Source organism: Oryctolagus cuniculus, chromosome 10 (assembly GCF_051225735.1).
Source record: "Oryctolagus cuniculus isolate XC-2025 breed Fujian yellow rabbit chromosome 10, ASM5122573v1, whole genome shotgun sequence".
In the NCBI taxonomy this organism is placed as follows: Eukaryota; Metazoa; Chordata; class Mammalia; order Lagomorpha; family Leporidae; genus Oryctolagus; species Oryctolagus cuniculus.
In genome coordinates this window covers 3,345,064-3,369,123 of record NC_142876.1, presented here as the reverse complement: position 1 = coordinate 3,369,123, position 24,060 = coordinate 3,345,064, and the positions used below count along the sequence as shown (strand labels likewise).

The window sequence follows — 24,060 nt, the reverse complement described above, 5'->3', positions numbered from 1 at the left end:
GCGTGGGCAAGGTGGCAGGGGTGGGGGGGCTGGAGATTCCACCAAAGACACTCAGCGTGGGCAAGGTGGCAGACGGGGGCTGGAGAGTCCACCAAAGACACTCACCCTGGGCAAGGTGGCAGATGGGGGGCTGGAGAGCAGACAGTGAATGGGAGGACAGATGCGTGTTCTGAATGTAAGCCAACCCCCCAGTTGTGGGTTCTGTCTTTAAAAATGCGGGAATAAGGAGGTGGCCATTTGGTGCAGCCTCAGATGCTTCTTGAATTCCTACATTGCATATCAGACTTGCTGGGTTTGCGTCTGGGCCCAGATATGATTCTAGCTCCCTGCTGTGCACACTCATGGGGGAACTGGAGCCCATGCCACCCACATGAGAGGCCCATGTTGAGTTCCCGGCTCCAGATTCAGCCTGGCCCAGCCTCAGCTGTTGTGAGCATTTTAGCAGTGAAATAGTAAACGGAAGGTCTCTCTGTCTGTCTCTGTCTCTGTCTCTCTGGCTTTCAAATAAGTAAAAATAAATAAATATATGTCTTTTAAAATGCGGAAATAAATTGAGCTTTTCACTGAGGATGCTGGTATACTGTAATTTTCTGCGTTTTAAGTCCACGTGCCTTGTTGTGATACTGTAATTACATTAGTCGCAGGATAGCCTGGGCAGCATTTAAATCACTGGCTGTTTGGATTTCTAAGCCCCAGCCTTGGAGAAGGGAGTGGCTCACCCTCTTTCACTGCCACTGCTAACCAACCATAGTGCACCATTGAGGAAGACCTCATGACACTCCCCAAGGTGCTCACACACAAAAATAAGATTAGGCTCAAGACGGAAACTCTCTGGGTTATTGTCCTTCAAAGAAAAACTCTGTGAGGGTAGGTCCACAGACTGCTTCTTAGTTTAGCAGTCCTGTAGCAGGAAGTTCTGGTTTTTATGTATTCATATATTTAAAGTTTATTTATTTGAAAGGAAGAGGCACACACACACACACACACACACACGGGGGCTGGAGAGAGAGAGAGAGAGAGAGAGAGAGAGAGAGAGAGAGAGATCTGTCTTCCGTCTGCTGATGCATTCCCAATGCCCATGCCCATAATAGCTGAGGCTGGACCAGCCTGAAGCCAGGAGCCAGGAACTCTGTCCAAGTCTCCCACATGGGTAGCAAGAACCCAAGTACTTGTTCCATCATCTGTTTCTGCCTCCAGGCACATTAGCAGGAAGCTGGATCAGAAGTGGGAGTGGGGATCGACCCCAGACACTCCAGTATGGGGTGCCAATGTCCCACAAGGTAACCTAACCCACTGAGCCACAGTGAGTCAAGTGAATGTCTACCCTTGCTCTCTGAAACAACATGAAGCTCTCATTTATGTTGTTCACCAATTTCCAGGGGGTAAACCCTCTGATAGGAGCTGGTTTCCAGCTGTCCCGGAGATACCCCTGTGCATGGCATTGGGAAGGGATGAGCACCACTGGCTTATGCCTCACAGTGGCTCACACTTAGAAAATGCAAGCAAAGATGACTGGCACTAGCAGTAGTGCTTGCAAGAGCCTTTGAGGGTGGGATTCTCGAGTTAGATCACTTACAGGCCGGAAGGTAACACGACCTTTCTCTGGTGGGAAGCAGAGTCTTGATAATCCCTGCCATGTGGCAGAATTGCATTTACTTGAGTGATGCATTTAGATGAGATATAAATGAATAGGCTGCCATGACTTGTGGTTTCCGGTATTTGAGAGACAGAGAAATGATCACTCAGTAGCTATGCAAGTAGTTAACTGTAGTTGCATGATACTCATGGATTGAAGAGAGGCTAACCAGATACCAACAAGATAAAGGGGAGAAAATTGGAAAACTGCCAAAGACTCTCATTTCTGAGAGCCAAAGAGAGGAAGACCATGTTGAACTACAAGACCAAGACCTCATTTTAAGACAAACAGAATGTCCAAGATTCCTGCATTTAAGCCTTGATGAGCCTATGCTCGTGTCAGGACCGTGACAGGAAGCAAGGTTTTGTGAGGTGGGGAAAGTCTGTGCATGCTGGAACACTGGGCCCCTGTAACCCCGAACTTCTGTCTGCAGGACTTGTCCGTTCCTTCTTTTCATTGCAATCTCTCTTCCTTGAAGACTGTGCAGCAGTTGGGGTGTGTGGCACAGAAATACTTGTGATCCCCAAGACACGCCTCCCCCTTCCTTCTTAACCACTACAGAAATATCTAGAGTCAGATTCCTCAGTGGCCTGATGGGAAATCATGGCCTAAGCGGGGAAAGATATTATTCATATAAAGTGTTGCCAGCCTGGCTAGTAGGTACTGGCAGAAGCTGTTCGAGCTGTGGGTTGGCTCCAGGAAGTTTGGAAAAAAATCACAGCCTATAATAAGTGGTGGCCAGCACCGTCTTGGCCAAATGTTTGATAAAGGACCATGAAGATCATAGAAACAGAGCTGTTGGGATGGATCTGTAAAGCCCTCCAGACAACCATGTGTATTAGGAAGGCCCCAGTGACTTTCCTTTTGCTAAGGCAGAAAGGAGTGCACAGGCCACAGAGCGTCAGAGCCATTCAGAGGCCCCAGCATGGCTGATAAGTGTCCGGGCTCCGAGGGTCTGCGGGCTGAGCGGACTCCAGAGCAGCAGCAGTCAGGGGCTGCACCAGCCATTGAGGACTAAACGTGGACACGATTGCTACAGTAGGTGGCGCCCACTGAGGACTAAACGTGGACACGATTGCTACAGTAGGTGGCGCCCACTGAGGACTAAACGTGGACACGATTGCTACAGTAGGTGGCGCCCACTGAGGACTAAAGGTGGACACGATTGCTACAGTAGGTGGCGCCCACTGAGGACTAAACGTGGACACGATTACTACAGTAGGTGGTGCCCATTGAGGACTAAAGGTGAACACGATTGCTACAGTAGGTGGCACGCATTGAGGACTAAAGGTGGACACGATTACTACAGTAGGTGGCGCCCACTGAGGACTAAAGGTGGACACGATTACTACTGTAGGTGGCACCCACTGAGGACTAAAGGTGGACACGATTGCTACTGTAGGCAAGATCAGAAGTCGACCACAAAACCGCTTCCTCTGTTATGTAGGATGGATAGTGGACCATAGGGTTCCTAGGTGCAAGATACATGTGCAACTGATAAGAATATTAGTCTATATAAAATATCAAAATAGATGAGCTGTAAGCTACTGCCAGTAGCTTCAAGAACCTGCATCCAGCTCCCATATCCAAGGTCATGCTCTGACCCAGAACTCGTGAGTTGAATGAGAAGCTGGGTGTCTGTGAGAAGACCTTTATCATGAGGTTATGCCACAGTGATTTCCAAGATCCTTTCCCACGGGAAGTCGCGTTTGTAGCATTCCACTTAGCAAAAGTGCCAGCAGCCGCAGAGGGCCGTGTGACAGCATCTTTTTGTCGTGGTTCGGGATCCCGGTGAAGACCAAGTGTCTGACCATGTGAATGAATTGTTCCTCACATGCTGGCTACTGACTTCACCACATTGTGGCTAGACAGGTACGGTAGTAATTCTCCTGGGAGCAGAAAGAGGTGCCCAGTACACGGGGTGATGTGGCCTTGGGACTTGCTGTAGCAGTGGGCGCTGTAGGTCTTTCCGGTGATGTTCTCCTGGTAAATGACTCCCACACATGGTCACTAGAAACCATCTCAAAGATGTCACAGAGGTCTTCCTTAACCTGAGTGGATCTGAGTGGCACAGGGGTGGACTGTGATGAATGTTGTCCTTCCTTCTCCCTGGTTTCCCCAAATCCCTGTCTCCTTTATACGCCCTCTCTCCCAGTATCTGGATCCTTCCACCATCAGCAAAGCTTCTCTGGGGGCTGTTCCTTGGGCTACTCGAGTCACTTTGAATCCACGTGCGTGCAGCTGGGAGTACCCAGGAGTTTATGTTCCCTTGGTGCAGATCTTAGCCTACGAATGAGAAGTTCAAGTACAAGACTCAGCTACTTTGCCTCAAGTCAGGACAGCCCTCAAGTATACTTTACACTCTGAGTTCTCCTGGCGGCTCGGGCTGAAGCTGCTTGCTGTGGGGTCCTGCGTGAGAGCCCTCCTTTCTTGACCTCCCTGCTTCCGTCTCTAATTCACCTGCGCCTCCTCGATCAGCAGCTGGCTGCGCGGGGAGCCTGGTTCTGCTTCTGGAAGAGCTGCTCGTGATGTTGTCTCTCCCTCTGCCCTGGCATGTGAGGTCCTGAAGGGGCCCGGTGCTTTCCCAAAGCTCCCGGACGTTAATCCTGAGTGCGGCGCAGGGTGCACTGTAGTGGACAATCTCCAGAACATTCCGGTGCCATTTTAACAAGCCTCCAAGGCTTGCATACAACTTACAGGAGGTGAAATATTTGCTTACTAAAACTGAGATGTGATTTGCCTTTTTTGGAGAAAATTATGGAAGCTGTTCTTTTTAGAAACGTTCATCCTTTATTTTGACATCTTCCGGTGTGATTCAGAGACTACTCATTATAAAGGGTCCATTACATTCTTATCAAGGTGAGGAACGACACAAAAAAGGGACGCCTTATGGCAATACAACTTATTTTAAAGTAAAGTTTGATTTTCAAAGATCTCACAGCATGCAGATGAATTTCCCTTCCACTTGGCGATCATCCTATTCACCGAAAGTTACAACGAGATGATTCATGCGCATCAGCCAGGGATTCACAGTCTTCAGCTCTGAGGCAGGGCCTGATGAGATAACGCACAAGGAAGGAGCGCAATTAGAGCAGCAGACGCAGCTAAGCCTTTGATAAAGGTGGCAGTGCCACCACCACAAAGAGGGGCCGTCGTTACCACGCTGTTTCCCACCGCAGACATGTTGAAAGATACCTTCTCAAGTGACTTGGGTGTGTGATATAATATATAATATATAATATAATCTGTGTGATGGGAGAGAAGCTGACCTATGTAAACTCACGGTTTTAGATAGCGATGAGACCAGCCCATGCAGCAATGACCGGAAATGCCTTGGGAAGGGAAGTTGCTCCACTGGGTGCAACCAGTGTCCGCCCCGGGCCCCACGAGGAAGTGGGCAGACATGGGGACAAGTGTGGAGAGGCTCTTTGTTCCCGCTGCCGTGGAATGTTTCCGAAGCCCCTCCCTCCCAGTGTCAGTGAATGCTGTGTGCTGCTTCCGGCCTGTGTGAGACCGCCAGCATTCTCTCTCCTCTTCCCAGGCTGGTTGGACACAGTTGAGACTGGATGCCAAGGGGGAGGACTCTGGAGAGCTCAGCTCTCATGACGAGAGTGGAACGGGAGTCAGCAAACGCCTTTGAGCTGGTGGCCGAAGGCTGCTGTTGGCACCACACAGGAAGGCAAGGCTGTTTCCGTGGCCTGCGGCACAAGCATGGTGACCGTGCCTAGTGACAACGTAAGGACTGCTCAAAAGTAGGTCCTAAATGTTCTCCCTAGGACTGAATGGAATGTAGCTGACGCACGGCTATGTTAATTCACTTAATTTAATTTTTCTCAAATGTGTACATACTCCGTTTGCTTGGATTTCAACATTTGTTGCATCACAACATATTTGCATTTAAATTGCATTCTCAGGGGGTCGGCGCGGTGGCTCACTTGGCTAATCCTCCGCCTGCGGCGCTGGCATCCCATAGGCGCCAGGTTCTAGTCCCGGTTGCCCCTCTTCCAGGCCAGCTCTCTGCTATAGCCCAGGAGGGCAGTGGAGGATGGCCCAAGTGCTTGGGCACCTGTACCAGCATAGGAGACCAGGAGGAAGCACCTGACTCCTGGCTTCAGATTGGCGCAGTGCCGGCTGTGGCAGCCATTTTGGGGGTGAACCAACGGAAGGAAGACCTTTCTCTCTGTCTCTCTCACTGTCTAGAACTCTACCTGTCAAATAACAACAACAAAAAAAAGATTTAAAAAAATAACATTCTCAGAAAGCTTTTGGAAGTAACTTCATGTGTTAAAAATCACATTATACTCTACAAATATATACAATTATTGCTAGTCAATAAAAATTTAATTTCAGTTTTAACAAGAAAATAATCGTAATCCTAGGCTGTTGACATAACAGGTCTGGTTCTGCAGAATCCGAGCACCTGGACCTGGACGCTGATCCGGGTCCTCCAGCTGCCCTCTGCCCTCTCTTTTCTTTTCTTTTCTTTTTTTTTTTTTATTTGACAGGTAGAGTTATAGACAGTGAGAGAGACAGAGAGAAAGGTCTTCCTTCCATTGGTTCAACCCCAAAATGGCCGCCACGGCCGGTGCTGCGCTGATCATAAGCCAGGAGCAGGTGCTTCTCCTGGTCTCCCGTGCGGATGCAGGGCCCAAGCACTTGGGCCATCCTCCACTGCCTTCCCGGGCCACAGCAGAGAGCTGGCCTGGAAGAGGAGCAACCGGGACAGAATCCGGCGCCCACATGGGATGCCGGTGCCGCAGGCGGAGGATTAACCAAGTGAGCCACGGCGCCGGCCCCACTAACGCCTTTCTGTCTTGGCTTCCTTCCCATCTGCAGGGAGCCCCTGGCGCCCCCGAGTTCTCTTTCATTCCCCAAACCAAAACCCACTGAGGAATTAATTTAGACTACGGTGTAATGAGGCTTAATTTATTGTATATTTCTACAGTACTTTTTAAAAGGATAAAATTTAATGCAAACAAATAAATAATGGAGAATGGAGCTTCAAGACAGACCAAAAGTGTCTGGTGGAGTGCAGTTCTCTGCACGACGCTGAGATCACTGGTTCCTCCGTAAACACTGGCAGGGCGTTGAGGTGACAAACCAGCCATCTAGCATCAGACAGAACCAGGCACAGGCCCTCTTATTGTCAGGAATCTGCGGCATCAGAAAAGTCACATAAATTACCTAGACCTCAGTTTCCGCGTCGGTACAATGAGCCAATGCAGGAAACTATGGTTGTTACGCAGATCTCATTGATTGTACCAACACTTAGTCGAGCGTCTAATAGTAAGCTCTCAATAAATGCTTTTTCTCTTTTGTGTGGTCAGAGCCTTGCAGGATATTTTCACTAATGCTTTTATTAACAAACACATGGGGAGGAGAGAGAGAGAGAGAGAGGGAGCGAGAGACAGAGAGAGCGAACTCCCATCCACTGGCCTACTCCTGCAACAGATGGCAGCTGGAGCTGGGCCAGAGCCGAAGCCAGGAACTCCGTCCAGGTCTCCCACACTGGGGGCAGAAACCCGCTTACGTGAGCAATCTCCCTGCCTCCCAGGACGTGTGTTAACAGGAAGCTGACGTCGGGGACTGAGGAAGGGCATCAAACCTGAGCTTTCTAATGCGAGACACAGGTGTCTGACTTCGGGCGAAACACAAGCCTCGATTCGATTGTTTTAAAATCCGTGGTCTATGTGTCTTCCACCCACATTTTCATGCTTTCCTTCCACGGGGACTAAACACGTAGCCCGTATATTGCAGTCCCTTCTGGCCATGGTGTGGGCGCGTTCTCTGCATCCCAGGTCAGTCCCCCGCAGTGGTGCTACACCATCCACTCACCAGAGAGTGAGCTTGCTCACCAATCCCGCGGGTAAGAAAGCTTTATTCGAAATGCGTGTACTGTGCATGTGTGTGTACCGGACCACGTCAGTGAGCCCACAGCAGAACAGAGTTGACTGCCATGGAATTAGAAGTCAAACCTTTTGACCTGTCTTTGGGTTTGCGATTTTAACCACAGTGGGATATAGTGGAGGATTTTGTGCTTTTGGGGACAGAATTGTGAAGCTGAAACAAGGCCAGGTTCACTGGCTACTTGACCCTGTACCGTGGGGTGATCGTGCCTTGCTATCATGCTGATACAACATTGTGGAATGCCATACACCAGGCAGTGCTCCCGGGCTCACCACCTCTGGGAAAGTCGGCCTTGTAGAAGGAGCCGTGGAGCGGCTGAGAGCGGCTACGAGTCATGGGGACTTTAAGACAGTCCATTTCAGTTGGTTCAAGCCAGAATTGAGTTGATGTTTTTAGAAGTATTAAGTTTAATCACTTGAAAATGATTCATTGACACAGTTTTAGAATTTGCAAGGAAGACATTTTCCCAGTGGCTCCCATGATCAGATGTCCCGGTTCACACTCGCCCTTCGGGGGACCTGAGGCCAAGTGTCCTTGGAGCGGCGGGTGGACATGGAGGGGTCCGCTGCGCACGACCAAGGGGCTGCTTCTTCAAACCAAGCGCCTCTGAAATTTATTTTCAAAAGCAACAAATGAGCTTACGTCCGTGTTCCTGTGGATTCCTACATTCTTAAGTGACTTCCCTTCTAGAAGAAAATCTTTCTTTTCTGTGTGTGTGTGTGTCTAGAATGTTAGCCAAACCACAGTTAAAATCCATAAAGGACTGTTACTTTATTATGACCCAATTCAATGCAGGCTTAAATAATCCAAGTTTTTTTTGTGTGTGTTTTCCAGAGGAATTCTAATTAATCTGGGCCCACATAGAAAGCTTCTACTGTGGTTTTAGCAGAACATGAACGGGTAGTAGTGAAAGAAAAAACTTCTCTAAATTGGAAGGGGGCCTATGACGATAACATAAGACTCCCAGGTTTGGGGACGGCCGAGTTGCGCCCGTGGAAAACTCGTCGCAGCCACTAGTCAGGGAAGCAGAGGGCTTCTCCATCGTAGCTTCTCAAGAACCACGGAGAGCAAGGAGTGGCACCACGAGTGTTTGGTGAGCAGAGTGGTCAGCTGTGGCTTGGCACGCAGTGCTGAGTGGTCACCGTCAGGACACCTGTGGGTTGAACCGGAGAGCCGGGCTGTGTCCCCCGGAGACTGCACACTTGACGGAGGAGGCCTTACAGAAGTGCCAGATGGATTCATGGCATGTTTAACAGTGCTCTTGGAGGAAAGACGTTTCCCCTTTTCATTTATGATCGAGCTAAGCTTTCTTTACATGATTTTCATTTTGCACGAAATTGTTTGGAAAATGTTGATGGAAGAGAGCTCTTTTTCCTGATTTGCCTTTCATTCCCATGTCTTGGGAGGGTTTTTCAAGCTCTCTGTTCGAATGGAAATAGAGTTCAGCAGTTTGGGAATTTTCTGTTGCCCACAAGAATCCCCAAACGAGCATTTGTGCTGTCATACCCTGTACATCACAGCAACCTCAAGTCCACGGTGAAGCGCGTTCCCAAGCTACAGCCCTGCAGATCTCATCACAGCGGCAGCTTTCCAGGGCCCAGCTGGCCGTAGCACACCCCGCGGAGGGCCTTGCACCCTTGGGAACCCAGCCCATCCCAGTCCCAGACAGAAACTGCTCACGAACCCAAGACCCAACGTGATCATAATAATGTTTATATTACTCACTCCAAGGAAACAGCATCTTAGGTTTGAAATTGCAGCTCCCTGGCCGGGTTAATCTTCCGAGACTGGAGGCATGGGTGGCTGCCGTACTGAATTAGAAGCACCAGCTGGAACCCAGTTGTGGCTCTGCCAGCTTGTGGTTCAGGCAAACCACAACTTTCAGTGGCTCGGGAGAGACGCACCGCCCTCCTTTCCCAGTGTCTTACTCCGGCTTCCTAATGCTCCCACTTGTTGCTTTTCCTTTGACTCACGAAACAACTTCCTTTCATACCTGCAAAGTGGTGGCAGGACTCTCTCATTGAGCTTTGTGTTTGCCCTCCAGTGATTGTCCAGTTCCTATTCCTGCCCCGCCCCTTGTTTAACTGCTTATCCCAGAGCTTTCACAAGGGCCAAGACAGAGCAGGGAGACCACGTGCGTTCTGTCTGTAAAATCTCCAACTGCAAATTGAGTGAGGAGTCGGGAGGGAGGTGACGGAGGAACTGGGACCTCGCATGAGGGACCTGAAAGCGAGCAGCAGTGAGAACCCCGTGGAAGTGCCGGGCCTGTGTCAGCTCTGTTGACTTGGGTGCGTGATTTGCCTGGGGAGGCTGACCCAGCTCTGGAGGTAGCAGCACAGAGAGCATCTGCAGAGGCCATGCAGCTAGCACAGTGACTGGAGCTCCCAGCAGGCAGCCCCGTGTATGGCCCTGCAGCGCCCTGCCCCTGGGTGGGTCTGGGGTTGGGAGACCCACCAAAGAGGCAGAGCCAATGAACAGAGACACCCAGTGGGAGCAGAGACCCGGTGAGGGCAGACTGTGCCAAGCCCACGCTCCTCGGATCCTATGTAATTTAGCATTAGGATGATAATGAGTTGGGCATTTTTTATACATCCTATTCTTTTTCAGGTAGAAAAAGTAGATATACGCCGGCACCGTGGCTCACTAGGCTAATCCTCAGTCTGCAGCGCCGGCACCCCGGGGTTCTAGTCCCGGTTGGGGCGCCGGTTCTGTCCCGGTTGCTCCTCTTCCAGTCCAGCTCTCTGCTGTGGCGTAGGAGTACAGTGGAGGACGGCCCAAGTCCTTGGGCCCTGCACCTGCATGGGAGACCAGGAGGAGGCACCTGGCTCCTGGCTTCGGATCGGCGCAGTGCGCCGGCTGCAGCACGTCGGCCGTAGTGGCCATTTGAGGGGTGAACCAACAGAAGGAAGACCTTTCTCTCTGTCTCTCTCTCTCACTGTCTAACTCTGCCTGTCCCAAAAAAAAGTAGATATATTACAGAAGTTATAAAACACCTTGTTAAATGTTTAATTATTTTTGAAAATTAATGAGTGATTACTTACAACTCTACTGCTTAGAGACAGTGATTGTCAGTGGTTATTGGTGTCAAGGTGTATTTCTTCCAGTTTTTCTGTGGAAGAATATAAGAATCTATAGGTTTCTTCATAAGTGAGATCACACTGGGCACGTAATTCTGAATTGTTCGTACAGTATTGTAATAGGAATTGATGGTGGTGATGGATAAATGTCCTTCCATGGTGTGACTGTAGCCTGTTATCTGCCACACACCCTCCAGTCACCTGTGCTTTGGCTGTTACTGCACTTGCGTGAAGCGTCCCGAGTCCCTGAGCTGCGTGCACCCTGTGCTGGGATGGCCACACGGAATCCACCTCCACGGAGGTCTGAGTCACTCAGTGTCAAAGCCATTACCGTTTAAAAGGAGGGAAGTTCCTCCACAGACTGGAGTCCGCACTCCTCTTCTGCTGTGGACCAGTGCTTGGGTTGTAGGGAAAAGAGGACCACACAGAGCCCTAAACAGCGCTCTCACATGCAGCTCGGTGAGGCTTGGATGGTAGAGAATCATCCAGACTGGGTCCACAGTCGCTTCCCAGCCGTGACCCCGCGGGCCGTTGCACACAAGTGGCTGTCACAGTGGAACAGCAGCAGGGACACAGCACTACACAGTGGCAGCGAGGGCAGCTGCCCAGCAACTCCGCCAGCCTCACAGAACCCCTGGTCACAGTGACAGGAGGCCTAGAGGAGCCTCAGCACCTCAGGGAGCAGGTTAGGGCAGCCTTGCTTGCTGCAGATTGCGCTGAGAGAGGACTGGGGGAGAGGAACAAGCGCGGCCCTTACAGATGCTCGATCGGTATGTTCACAAGGGACTCCCCTAACATGTCCCGCACTAGCATGTGACAAGATCATGGACGCATACGGTACTCACGTGACTCTGAAGTGGATTCTTGCAGGTGGATTCTTAGCAGTAAAAGCACTGGGCCCACAATCACGAACATAGTTAATGTTCTAGTGTTGCAGAAAAAGATCCACTTATGTGTTTCCAGAATTTCTGGAGATTTTAGTTTCACGGCACCCTTGTTGACACCGGGGACTGGATGTGAGGACCCAAAGGGAGCCCCCCACGAGGCAGGGGCGTGAAGAAGACAAACATGAGCTGCAGTTCTCAGGAGAGGGTTGGTAGCAGAGCCGGGACAAATGGGACCCAGGGGACAGGCACGGCAGTGACTCCCAGGCGGGGCTTCCCATTTTAGGGGAGGACAGTGGATGTCAAGCGTGCTTGAGGGAGGAAGAGGCAGAAAGTCAACCTGGCACAGGCGTTTGGGATAGCACTGACGATTCCAGCTGGGATGCCCACACCCCGCATCCCATACCAGAGTGCCTGGGTTCAAGCCCCAGCTCTGCCGGGATGCAGCTTCGTGCAGTCAGAGGTAGCAGGTGATGGCTCAAGTACTTGAGTACCTGCTACCCACTTGGGAGATCTGGAGTGGTTTCTCTGCTCATAGTCCCTGCTCGCAGCCAGGGACCATCGCAGGCAGGCAGCTGGGGAGTGCATTGGTTCACCCTCCAATGGCCCCGCGGCTGGCGCACTGCGGCCGGTGCACTGCACCTATCCGAAGGCAGGAGCCAGGTGCTTCTCCTGGTGTCCCATGGGGTGCAGGGCCCAAGCACTTGGGCCATCCTCCACTGCACTCCCGGGCCACAGCAGAGAGCTGGCCTGGAAGAGGGGCAACCGGAACAGAATCTGGTACCCCAACCGGGACTAGAACCCGGTGTGCCGGCTCCGCAGGGCAGAGGATTAGCCTATTGAGCTGCGGCGCCGGCCATAGTCTAGAATCTTAATACCTATTTCACCAATTGTCCTAATAACATCCATTTATATTTATATAAGGGGAGCACGTTTAATGCATTTCATATATAGAGATTGAGGAACTTAGTGATACTTCACACCCCACCCTCCCTCTCACCCATCTCTCACTCTCCCTCCACCTTCTTTTCCTATTCCTTCTTCAATTTTTACTATGTCATACTTTCAGTTTATATTATAATCGTAAGCTTAAGCCTCCAGTGGATAAAGAATTCAACAAATAGTAAGAAGAAAAAACACTCTTCCTCAGCAGGAGAGACGGGCTGTAAGCAATCATCCAGTCAAAAATGTCAGTTTCATTCCTATACATTACATTTTTTGGTACTCTATTAGTTACCACAGATCAGGGAAAATATTTGGTATTTGTCTTTTGGGGACAAAAGACAAATATACTTATTTCACTAAGTGTAATGGTTTACAGTCACATCCATTTTGTTGCAAAAGACAGGATTTCCTTCTTTTTTTATGGCTGAGTAGTATCCCATAGTGTATATATACCACATTTTCTTTATCCAGTCACCAGTCTGTGTGCCTCTGAGTTGATTCCATATCTTAGCTATTGTGAATTGAACTGCAATAAACAGGAGGGTACAGGTAACTCTTTCATATGCTGATTTCAGTTTGTTTGGGTAAATTCCCAGGGGTGGGATCATACGGTAGATCAGTTTTCAGGTTTCTGAGGAACCTCCGTACTGTCTTCCACAGTGGCTGTACCAGCTTTTGCTCCCACCAACAGTGGATTAGGGTACCATTTTCCCCATGTCCTCACCAGCTTTGTTGTTGGTAGATTTCTGTGTGAGAGCTGTTCTGACTGGGGTGAGGTGAAAGCTCACTGTGGTTTGGATTTGTATTTCCCTGATGGCTAGAGATCCTGAGCGTTTTCCATGTGTCTGTTGGCCGTCTGAATTTCATCTTTTGAAAAATTCCTATTCAAGCCTTTTGCCCATTTCTTAACTGGGTTGTTTGTTTTGTTGTTGTTGAGGCTTTCCTTTCCAACAGCTGTCCTTACATCGGGCTTAGGAGCTTCTAAGGCTTGTACATAAGGAAGTCCCATTGTAAGAGGCCCCATGGCCCGTGGGCTGCGGGGCTTCTTGTCATGAATCATTTTCTGCCTTCTATTTCCATCTCTCTTTTTCCAGACTCTTCTAAGGAATGAAAGGGGTCTGTATCGCCTGCTCTAAGCCACTCTCAGCAGAATGCTTCGTGCGTTTGGGCTTTCATTATAAATTGTTAACACAATGATGATGAAAACTGGCTCTGGGGCCGGCGCCGTGGCTCACTTGGTTAATCCTCCACCTGCAGCACTGGCATCCCATATGGGCACCAGGTTCTGGTCCCGGTTGCTCCTCTTCCTGTCCAGCTCTCTGCTGTGGCCCAGGAGGGCAGTGGAGGATGGCCCAAGTGCTTGAGCCCTGAACCCGCATGGGAGACCAGGAGGAAGCACCTGGCTCCTGGCTTCGGATTGGTGCAGCGCCTGCCGTGGCAGCCATTTGGGGAGTGAACCAACAGAAGGAAGACCTTTCTCTCTGTCTCTCTCTCTCACTGTCTATCTGTCAAAGAAATAAATAAATATTTTTTTTAAAACACTGGCTCCAACAAGGTATGTCATTATTTCTCCCTTATCCTCACCCCATGGACTCAGCACCGTGAGATGCTGACGTGGTCTGTATGTTCTGTTGATTTCAGTTTCCTTTGCCATTCTTCACTTTTGTATGTTGGTTCTTTCCTTTTTCTTCAAATATGTTGATGTGTCACAGCTGGAATTTTCTAGTGCAGTGGACACTGTATCTCATCCGAGGTGGCCAGGTCTCACTGGCTATTCCACATGCACTCTGGGGCCGGAGGTTGGGAGAGAGGCTGGAACTGGACGCCAGCTCTGAATCCCAGGCCGGCCTCCACAGTGACCTGTGGCCTGTCCACAAAATGCAGGCTCCTGGGGCTTCCAGCTGGTGATGCCAAGCTGCCTTGCAAGTCGAATTTTCTCCTTTGTCCCTTGGGCAGTGGCTTGTGCAGAGCACGGCATGACCGATTGCCATCCTGTGTCACTGGAAGATGACCCTCCATGGTCCTCACTGCTCTCTCGCTGCGTAGCGTGTGTGTGTGTGTGCTACTTGAGCAGGGACCTGCTTGTGCCCACCCCAGTCTTCCCCCCCCCCCCCGTGATTTCACTTGCAAATGTTCCCGATCCGCTAACTGCAGTGGTGCCCTGAAAAAGCGTGATCCGTGCTGATCTCCAGACAGCCTAACAGCTTGCTTATGCATCTATTTGGCTGGGATGGAAAATTAGAACAGCTTTAATCTGCTACCAGCGTCAAGCAGGGAAGCACTCCCTGGAGTGAGGAGTTGGGCGCATCCCAGCAGGCTCTGATGAAGGCGGCCTCCTCGGTGTCAGTGCCGGCAGCGCTCCCAGCAAGGAGGGTGCCGGCTTGCTGTGGGGGGGTGGGGGCACGCTGCATGCCAAACTGTCCCACAGCTGAGGAGCAGCCGAACAGAAAAGCACCAACAGGCAATTCTTTTTTCTGGGTGCCCGCATCAGTGTGGATAATTGAATACAGGTCTTTAAAAACGGACACATCATGCAATTCGGTCAGATGGGCATTTCAGATTTTAGTCATGAGTAGTTAGGGGCTGGCTGAAGTGTAGGAGGGAGGAGGGAGGAAAGTCTATTTTGGGAGAGGAGAGTGATCAGGCCTTTGCATGTTTTTATCAGTTCATGTAGAATTTGACATATGGTAAACGGGAAAAGATAGTATTTAAAATCCCCATAAATATACAGGGTTGAGAAAAAGTACCAAAGTAGAGAGTGAAGCGCCTGCCAGCGCCACTCCCCTCGCTCCAATAACAGGGTAGCAGAACCGGGCTGCGTGTCCCTGCGAGGACCACATCTGCTAACGCAGGGCGCCAGCGCGTGGGGTCCAGGATGGCTTGGTAATTAATTCGAGCCATTTGTGCCCAAGGACTCCAGCTCTCCTGGCAGCACCCACTGGTCTCTATATTTGGAATCATGAACTTCACCGCTACTCTCCACTCTAAGGGAAGCCAGATTTGAGGTTGACTTGATTTGGCACATTGCTTTGTTTTATGGCTTCCTGTCAAAACCCCCAAATTAATACAATGTTATGTTGACTGTTGTGTTTCTTAATGCAATAAAGCTGTCTCAAAATTACCGTTGGATGCAGCTTTTCAGAAATGATAAAATGGTAACGGGCCTGTCTGTGGTTGAGGAGGAGTCTTTTTTGCACTTTTTAATTGAAATATATTTTAAGGATGTCATAGTAGACTTGGTCATCATAAACAAATAGCCTTTGTCTTTGGCAGTTAAAAAAAATAAAATCTCTGGTAAGATATTTCATTAGCCTAAGTCTGAAGTTCATTGTGAAGCTAAAGAGATATTTGATGAGAAAGTGCTTTGAAAAGTTAAAAGTATTAAGAAAATATTAAACCCAGCACAAATTATTTTTGGTAAATGAGTAATAATGGCAGTATAAAATAGTTCATTTTGACTGGAGTTAATTCAGTATTACAGGAAATTCTAACTATACATCTTCCAAGTAAAAGTTTCCATCTTTCTTCAAGACAGGAAATTGTACCACAATGAAATATGGGGGGAAATTTTATTTTTAGCATTAACCAAATTTTGTTAAAGCACCTTACTGATAATATTCAGGAATGTTTTTGTATATGTGTGTGCATGTGTGTGTGTATGTGTGTATGAAAATAACTACTGAGTAGCAGGTGAATGCAAACATATTCTCTATTTCTTCACCTAATATGAATGTGATTACAACCAACTGAATCTTCTTATTTTAGTTCCATTTTCTTTTTCCTGATCTGGAAGAGGTTAACCACATTTTCTTGGGTGCAAAGAGGGAAAAAACCCCTTGTGAAGTCTTTGGAGTGTGGATAAAGAACTGACAGTTGTATTTGCTGAACAGCTTGGGACGTGGCAGGAAGGCAGTGGGTAAGTGGCTGGAGCTGCCTCCACCTGTGTAGGCCCTGCCTTGGCTCACAGACAAGCCTGAGGGCACTCAAGGGGTGCGTCCTGGGTGCAAGCCTCAAGTGCACCCAGCTGTGGACGTTTCCTCCAACTCTTATCTCAGACAAAACTAGGGAGGTAGAACTGTGGTCCCTCCTTTATAATCTCTAAATGCTGTGTATCATTAGGCATCTGAAGTGTGTTAGTCACCCACGATTTTTAAGAATGCATTTTCTGTTTTCTTAATATTAATAAATGAGTGGGATACTGATTGTCTACAAGGAACCCCAAATAATTCTCTGTGGACAGTGAAAGAAAGGGGAGAGAGAGCATGCTTCTGAGGCCACAAAAGCAAATGAGACCTTAGACAAGTGGCTGCAGAAACTAATAGGATACGAAACAGAGAGTGACGCGAAGAAGGCAGGCAGGGACTTTGCGGGAGGTGTGCTGAGGAGCAAGCAAGCTGCAGGAAGTAGGGTGGGCGGAGGGCACAGAGCGAGACCTGTGAGCCACGCCAGCTCTTTGTCCCCTACCTGGCGCAGTTTAACGTCTCAAATGTATCTTCTGGAACAAAGACTCATCATTCTGTAAAGACAGTTGGCTGGAGAGGGGGAAAAGAAAGGAATCGTAGCCACAGTAAGGAGCTGCTATCTTTGAATGCTGCATTGCATTCAATATAGAGATATATTTACTTATCCTTTAAAGATTTATTTACTTATTTATTTGAAAAGCAGAGTTAAAGAGAGAGGGAGAGAGAGAGAGAGGGAGGGAGGGAGATATCTTCCATCCACTGGTTCACTCTCCAGACGGCTGCAAGGGCAGGGGTAGACCAGGCCAAAGCCAGGAGGCAGGAACTTCATCTGGGTCTTCATCATGGGTGCAGGGGCCTAAGCACTCAGGCCATCTTCCACTGCTACCTCAGGTCATTAGCAGGGAAGTGGATTGGAAGTGGAGCAACCAGGGCATAAGCAAGGACTGGTGCCTACATGAGATGCCAGTGTTGCAGGCTGCAGCTGAACCTGCCGAGCACAGTGCTGGCCCCTTGCCTGTTGTTTCTAAAGGTACATTTTTGCTTTTAAAAGTGAGTGAATTAGCTCAGAACAATTCAGGCAGTTATTATCTTCTCCCTCATGGGGGACTGTGCGTTCCCCCAAATGAACGGCACTCAGTGGTTCACAACACCCTTGTGTGCTTCAGGACTAAGCACACGTAGCAGAGCACACATTAATTCACCAGAATTGTTGGCTCAGAGTTTGTACTTGTGGCACTGACATAAGCCCTGGATCATGTTAAAGCATCTGTTCTTATACATTCATTTCAAAAACGAACATTCACTTAGTAACTACACCAATCAACTTGTACTTCTAAACTGAGTCCTAAGGCATTGTCAAATAGTGGAATGCAATTGGAAAAAATGGCTTATCAAACCACACGGAGAATTATATTAAAATCATAAACTATGGAACTCATAAATAAGGAACTCAAGTTCCCAAAAACTTGCCCTTAATGAACTATCCCATCAATCAGAATCAACAAAATTTACTAAATCCAAGCCGGCGCCGCAGCTCACTAGGCTAATCCTCCGCCTAGCGGCGCCGGCACACCGGGTTCTAGTCCCGGTCGGGGCGCCAGATTCTGTCCCGGTTGCCCCTCTTCCAGGCCAGCCCTCTGCTGTGGCCAGGGAGTGCAGTGGAGGATGGCCCAGGTGCTTGGGCCCTGCACCCCATGGGAGACCAGGAAAAGCACCTGGCTCCTGGCTCCTGGCTCCTGCCATCGGATCAGCGCGGTGCGCCGGCCGCGGCGGCCATTGGAGGGTGAACCAACGGCAAAAGGAAGACCTTTCTCTCTGTGTCTCTCTCTCACTGTCCACTCTGCCTGTCAGAAAAAAAAATTTACTAAATCCTTGATGCAGATGCTAAAGTTTTTGCATATTTGTGTTTGTGTGTGTATGTATATATTTTTAAAAAATAAATTAATTGGCTCAAAACACTTAAAGTAGTTGCTATCTCCTCTCTTGAAAGGCATTGTACATTCCCCCAAATTAATGGCACTCAATGGTGCCTGACAAGCCTGTGAGTTAAGGATGCATAGACGATAGGCAGATAGATAGATAGATAGATAGGTGATGACACACAGAGATAGGTAGATGACACATGCAAACTTATTTAAAGTAGGAAAAGAGCACACAGAAGCTCCATATATACCTGTCACTCATCTTCAACCATCATCAACTCATGACCTCTCTCATTTTATCTGGGTCTTTCGCCTAGTTCCCTTTACCATATTTCTGTAAACTTGGAGAGAAATGGTACCACTTACTGTTCATTAGTCTCTACAACTTTTCCTTGATAAGCCACACACAACAAAATTTTTTACCAGTGACATTTGCCACATTCACAGTTTTCTGCGACACGTACTGCTATCTAGTTCCCCAAAAGGAAGCCCCATGTGCATACAGTAGTCATTCACCATTCCTGCCTCCCCTGGGCTCTGCAAAGTCACAGATGTGGTTTGTCTCCATGAATTTCCTGGTTCTTGATGTGCCATAGAACAGGAAGCTGGTGTACTAGGACTTGATGCCTTTGATGGCTCAAGATATGCCATTGTGTACGTACCATGTTTTGTTCATTCATTAATCAACAGACATTGAGTTATTTCTTCATTTGTTTGCTTGTTTGTTTGTTTTCTTGGCTTTTGCGATTAGTGCTGCTGTGATACCTGCATTTTCTCAGTTTGAGCACTTCTCTTCCATTCTTTCAGAAAGACGGGAAGGCAGCTTGAACAGCTCCTTTCTGTGTGGCTGTGCCAACAATTTGATACAAATGAGGTCCAGTTGTGTCAGTGTTTGTGGTGCTAAAAATTGAATTTGACTTCATAATCTTATGAACTATTTAGAAAGTTGCTTTCTAGCTTAGTTTTCCTTGTACAAGATAAGCTCAATAAAATATTTATTCTTTACCATGTGCCTAAATACCTACATCCAAGAAGAGCAGTTTTCCATGGCTGAAAAACAGAAGTCCCATGTTATACTGACATCTGGGCTTAGGAACTAGGACTAACTCTTTCTAAGAGGTTTGACCTCCTAACAGCTACTGAGAAACAGACCTCTCTATAAACTTTGTCCTGGGACAAGGTGTTTGTACGTAAATCATCACAGGTTCCACTTTCCAGCCCAGATGCCCATCTCGCAAGCCCGTCCTGCGTTCTGGGCCAGCCTGGCCCGCTGGCTGCGTGTGCTCGTCCCTGCCCTGCACAGCGCATTGTTCGTGCCTGAGCGTGCCCCAGCCACGCTGGTGGAATTCTCCAGTGACTTCCTTCACCGGATCTTGTCCTGGAATGTGTCCCTGAATGAGGCAACACGCTCTTGTCAGTTAAGGCACTTTACCTCCTTGTGAAGGTCGCCACGGCCCCTTGGCGCAGGCATGGAAGATCTGAGACGGCGATAGCAAGGCAAGTGAGCACCTGGGTCGTTTTGACGTCCCAGTCCCAGGCGTTCCAGCTGGAATGGAATTCTCAAGGATGATGCAGACCTGCGTGCTTGGTGAAGGGACCAAGGCTGACTTAGCAGCAAACACAGCCTTCACCCCTATGTGATGTGAGCTGGTTGCTTTACTCAGAACTCCTCACTGATAGTCTTACTCCCCAGGTAGTTCCTTTTCTTCTAACGCTTGGAATGCTTGCTTTTCTTTTTTTTAAGAATTATTTTATTTATTTGAAAGAGTTACAGAAAGATGTAGAACGAGAGCGAGAGCGAGAGCGAGAGAGAGAGAGGTCTTCCATTCCGCTGGTTCACTCCCCAAATGACTGCAATGGCCAGAGCTGCACTAATCCAAAGCCAGAAGCCAGGAGCTTCTTCCGGGTCTCCCATGCAGGTGCAGGGGCCCAAGGACTTGGACTCTCTTCTACTGCTTTCCCAGGCCATACAGAGAGCTGTATCAGAAGAGGAGCAGCCAGGACTCGAACCAGCACCCATATGGGATGCCGGCACTGCAGGCTGGGGCTTTAACCTGCTGATCCACAGCCCCAGCCCCTGGAACGTTGTCTGATACACTTGTTCCTGTCTGTCTGTTTATACTCTGTCTTGCTTGTTTCTGAAAAGGTAGGGAACTCTCCTCCAGGTACCATCCTTGGAATTGTGGATATGGGGATATAGAGCCATGTTCTCCTAGCACACTAGGAGGTGCAAATGCCCCCAAACAGTACCCAATTACATAGGCTGTCTTTAATGCTATAATTAAATGACAGAAAGCAGCAAAATGCATTAATTATTGCAGTTGGTAGAACTGAGGATTTGTTGCCACCCATTTAAAAATATGAGGTCAGGAAGAATTAACAAAGGAAAATAACGTCTTTGGAAAAGAGCAGAAGAGGGACTCACAGCCTCTCTGCCAGATGTGTCTGCAAACCCCTGTGTTCAGGGAAGCCGTGCCTTGCAGTCGGTTGCATTTATAATCTGCTGGAATTCTTGGAAATTAGCTCTTCATGCTTCTGTCTTATCATTTGGCTCGTACTCTCATCTTGTTGGAAACTCAAAGTCAGACCTTCATGGCACCAAAGCGAATCTTTGATCTATGCAGCGCCTAACTGATGCTGAGACGCATGATATTAATTTCTTCTTTGCATGTGTTTCAATGTTCTTGGAAATTTGTCTGACAAATTCTTCTAAGTGTAATTTTCAGCTAGTAAGCTAAAGTCTTATGTAAGCTATTGGATCAGTCTACGTACTTTTTTTATCTGCACAAACATACTAAAATATTGATAAATGCATATCTTCAAAAATTTTTGAAAATATGCATTTAACCTTTTGTGTGCTTATTTGGGAAAGAATCCAAAGTGAGTATTCTTCTTTTCCTTAAGCAGAGGTTTTAAATTATTCATTACCCCTTTATGTTTTTCTCTCCATGATGCATTGACTGTATTGCTTTAAAAATGATTTCCATTGTTGTGTATGATAACTTCCTGTGCCTCTCCACAAATTAAAAAAAACACTAATTTTTTCTTCACTGATAATTTCTGCAAGTTGCTTATATAATATTTTATTCACATTACTTTTGTTATCAAAACAGAATTATGTAAATTGCACTACACATCTTTTAGTATTAATCAACTCATTTATTACTTAAAACTCTATACTCAGCACCCTATAAATGTGTAATTTTTATGTGTCAGTTAAAAATTCAGAAACGTTATTTTAAAAATTGTTTTCTTGGAGTTCCTGGATTTTCTCTTTCAAATTAAAATGCTGAGGTTAGAGTTTGTACAAAAAATGAGTAACTGGAAATTTCAGGGGAGAAATGAATATTACCTGACTAGGAGGACATCTATAGAGAGTTAAAGAAGAAGATGTTACTGAGCACATTTCAAAGGGGCATTGGACGGCAAAGCAGTTTCTGTTGGAACATAGCGTGCTGTCCAGCGTCACGGCACGCACACGTGACGTCATGCCTTGTGCTGCGTGTAGCCGAGCCTACTTTGAGAACACGGAGTGAGTGACAGGCACTCTGTTATCCCCGGAGTTCCTTTCTGCCGATCGCTTTCCTTCCGTGATCCCCTCCTCATGCCTTTTGGGGGAATTATTTTAACCACATTTTGACTTATTTTATCATAATTTATTTTATCATATTTATCATATTTTATCGTAATTAATCATAATTTAAAAAAAGATACTCACCAGCTCCTGGGTATGAAGGGGGCGGTTTCTACAAGCTGCATGTGCATTTTAGCCAGCGGCCGCGACAGCACTGCACCCAGGGAGTGTTTTCCTTCTGGTCAAGTTGGGGTTTTGTTGTCATCTCTTGGGTCTCGACAGCACATCATCACCAGTGAAGATGAGAATAAGCCTTCCACCTCCACCTCACTGTGGAAGGAAAGCTGCCCTCAGTTTCAGGTCATTTACTGATTAAACCACAGAGTTTGCTCTGGCACTGTTCTGGGAATGGGAGAATCAGGGTTGTGCAATCATACAGTGGTGGTGGCAAAATTAGAACATGACAGCGGCTGGCGTGGGCAGTGACCTGCAGTTAGGACGTCCCTCAGGTCACCCCCACCCCGTGTCAGAGGGCCACGTCCAAGTCTGGCTCTGCTTCTGATTCCAGCCCCCCCACCCATGTCAGAGGGCCACGTCCAAGTCTGGCTCTGCTTCTGATTCCAGCCCCCCCCACCCCCCACCCCCATGTCAGAGGGCCGCATCCAAGTCTGGCTCTGCTTCTGATTCCAGCCCCCCCCAACCCCCACCCCCATGTCAGAGGGCCGCGTCCAAGTCTGGCTCTGCTTCTGATTCCAGCCCCCCCCCCCCCCCGCCGAGGCAGCAGATGATGGCTTAAGTGATAGAGTCCCTGCCACCCACAGGGGAGACCAGTTTGAGTTCCAGGGCTCTGGACCTCAGCCTGGCACAACTCTGGCTATTGCAGGCATTAGGGGAGTGAATCAGTGAATGGAACATCTCTCTGTATCTCTACCTTAACGATAGAAGATAAATAAAATGTAATAAATAAAATTTAGGCCGGCATTGCGGCTCACTAGGCTAATCCTCCACTTGCGGTGCCAGCACCCCAGTTGGGGCACTGGGTTCTGTCCCGGTTGCCCCTCTTCCAGTCCAGCTCTCTGCTGTGGCCAGGGAGTGCAGTGGAGGATGGCCCAAGTGCTTGGGCCCTGCACCCCATGGGAGACCAGGAGAAACACCTGGCTCCTGGCTTCGGATCAGTGTGGTGCGCCGGCTGCAGCGGACATTTAGGGGGTGAACCAACAGCAAAAGGAAGACTTTTCTCTCTGTCTCTCTCTCACTGTCCACTCTGCCTGTCAAAAATAAATAAATAAATAAAATTTAAACATTAAAAAATGCAGACAGCCTTTACTCAATGGGGCCGTTGCCAGGCCAGGGAGCGCCCATCTGCACAGTACCCGCTGCAAGACCCCGGAAGTCTCTGGGAGAGCAGGTTCCCTTCCGCGGGTGCTTCCCACTTTCTATCTGGATGGCTCAATCTCCGTGCTCTTAGGGTGGGCCCGTTTCAGCCGTACTTTTCTTTATTCTCTCCTGCGTGCACCGCGGCCCCACTGTGTGCAGCATGAGCAGCACCCACCCTGAGGTCTGTGCAGGGTCCCGCGGGAAGGGCTAAGCGGTGCTCACACCACAACCGTGCATCTAAAGGGGAGTCACACCCCTTGACTTCCGCTCTTGTTCACTGCATGGGCCGAGAGTGACACAGCACACACTCAGACATTGTTATTAATTTATCCTAGGCCAATCTTGAGAAATGTGCCTGCAGGCTACACCATTAAATCTCTAGTCTGTTGCTGTTGAAACCAAAGTAGTCTGAGTGAGAAGAGAAGTGTCCTGGGCCCTCCCCCCTCCATCGTGGGTCCCCAAGACTCAGGAAGAGGAGGTGGGAAAAGTAATACCCAGAGAAGGTCAACAGCTAAGTCAAAAATCTATGTTATGGGGCCGGCGCTGTGGCGCAGCAGGTTAACGCCCTGGCCTGAAGCACCGGCATCCCATATGGGTGCCAGTTCGAGACCCAGCTGTTCCACTTCCAATCCAGCTCTCTGCTGTGGCCTGGGAAAGCAGTAGAGGATGTCCCAAGTCCTTGGGCCCCTGCACCCACGTGAAAGACCTGGAAGAAGCTCCTGGCTCCTGGCTTTGGATCAGCATAGCTCCAGCATTGCGGCCAACTGGGGAGTGAA

The 24,060-nt window shown here is 48.6% G+C and overlaps 1 long non-coding RNA gene across 2 annotated transcripts; it reads right to left on the bottom strand.

Annotated features, from left to right (window-relative positions):
- Window positions 1–4,406: 4,406 nt before the first annotated feature.
- Window positions 4,407–22,347, bottom strand: LOC103349404 (uncharacterized). 2 transcript variants are annotated; one of them, XR_016213854.1, is made up of 3 exons: window positions 22,052–22,347; window positions 16,914–16,981; window positions 4,407–4,690 (listed from the first exon to the last, which is right to left on the bottom strand). It is a non-coding gene; the product is annotated as an uncharacterized LOC103349404 (long non-coding RNA). The 2 variants fall into 2 exon arrangements; XR_011379157.1 differs by lacking the exon at window positions 16,914–16,981 and having other exon boundaries at window positions 22,052–22,340.
- Window positions 22,348–24,060: the final 1,713 nt, after the last annotated feature.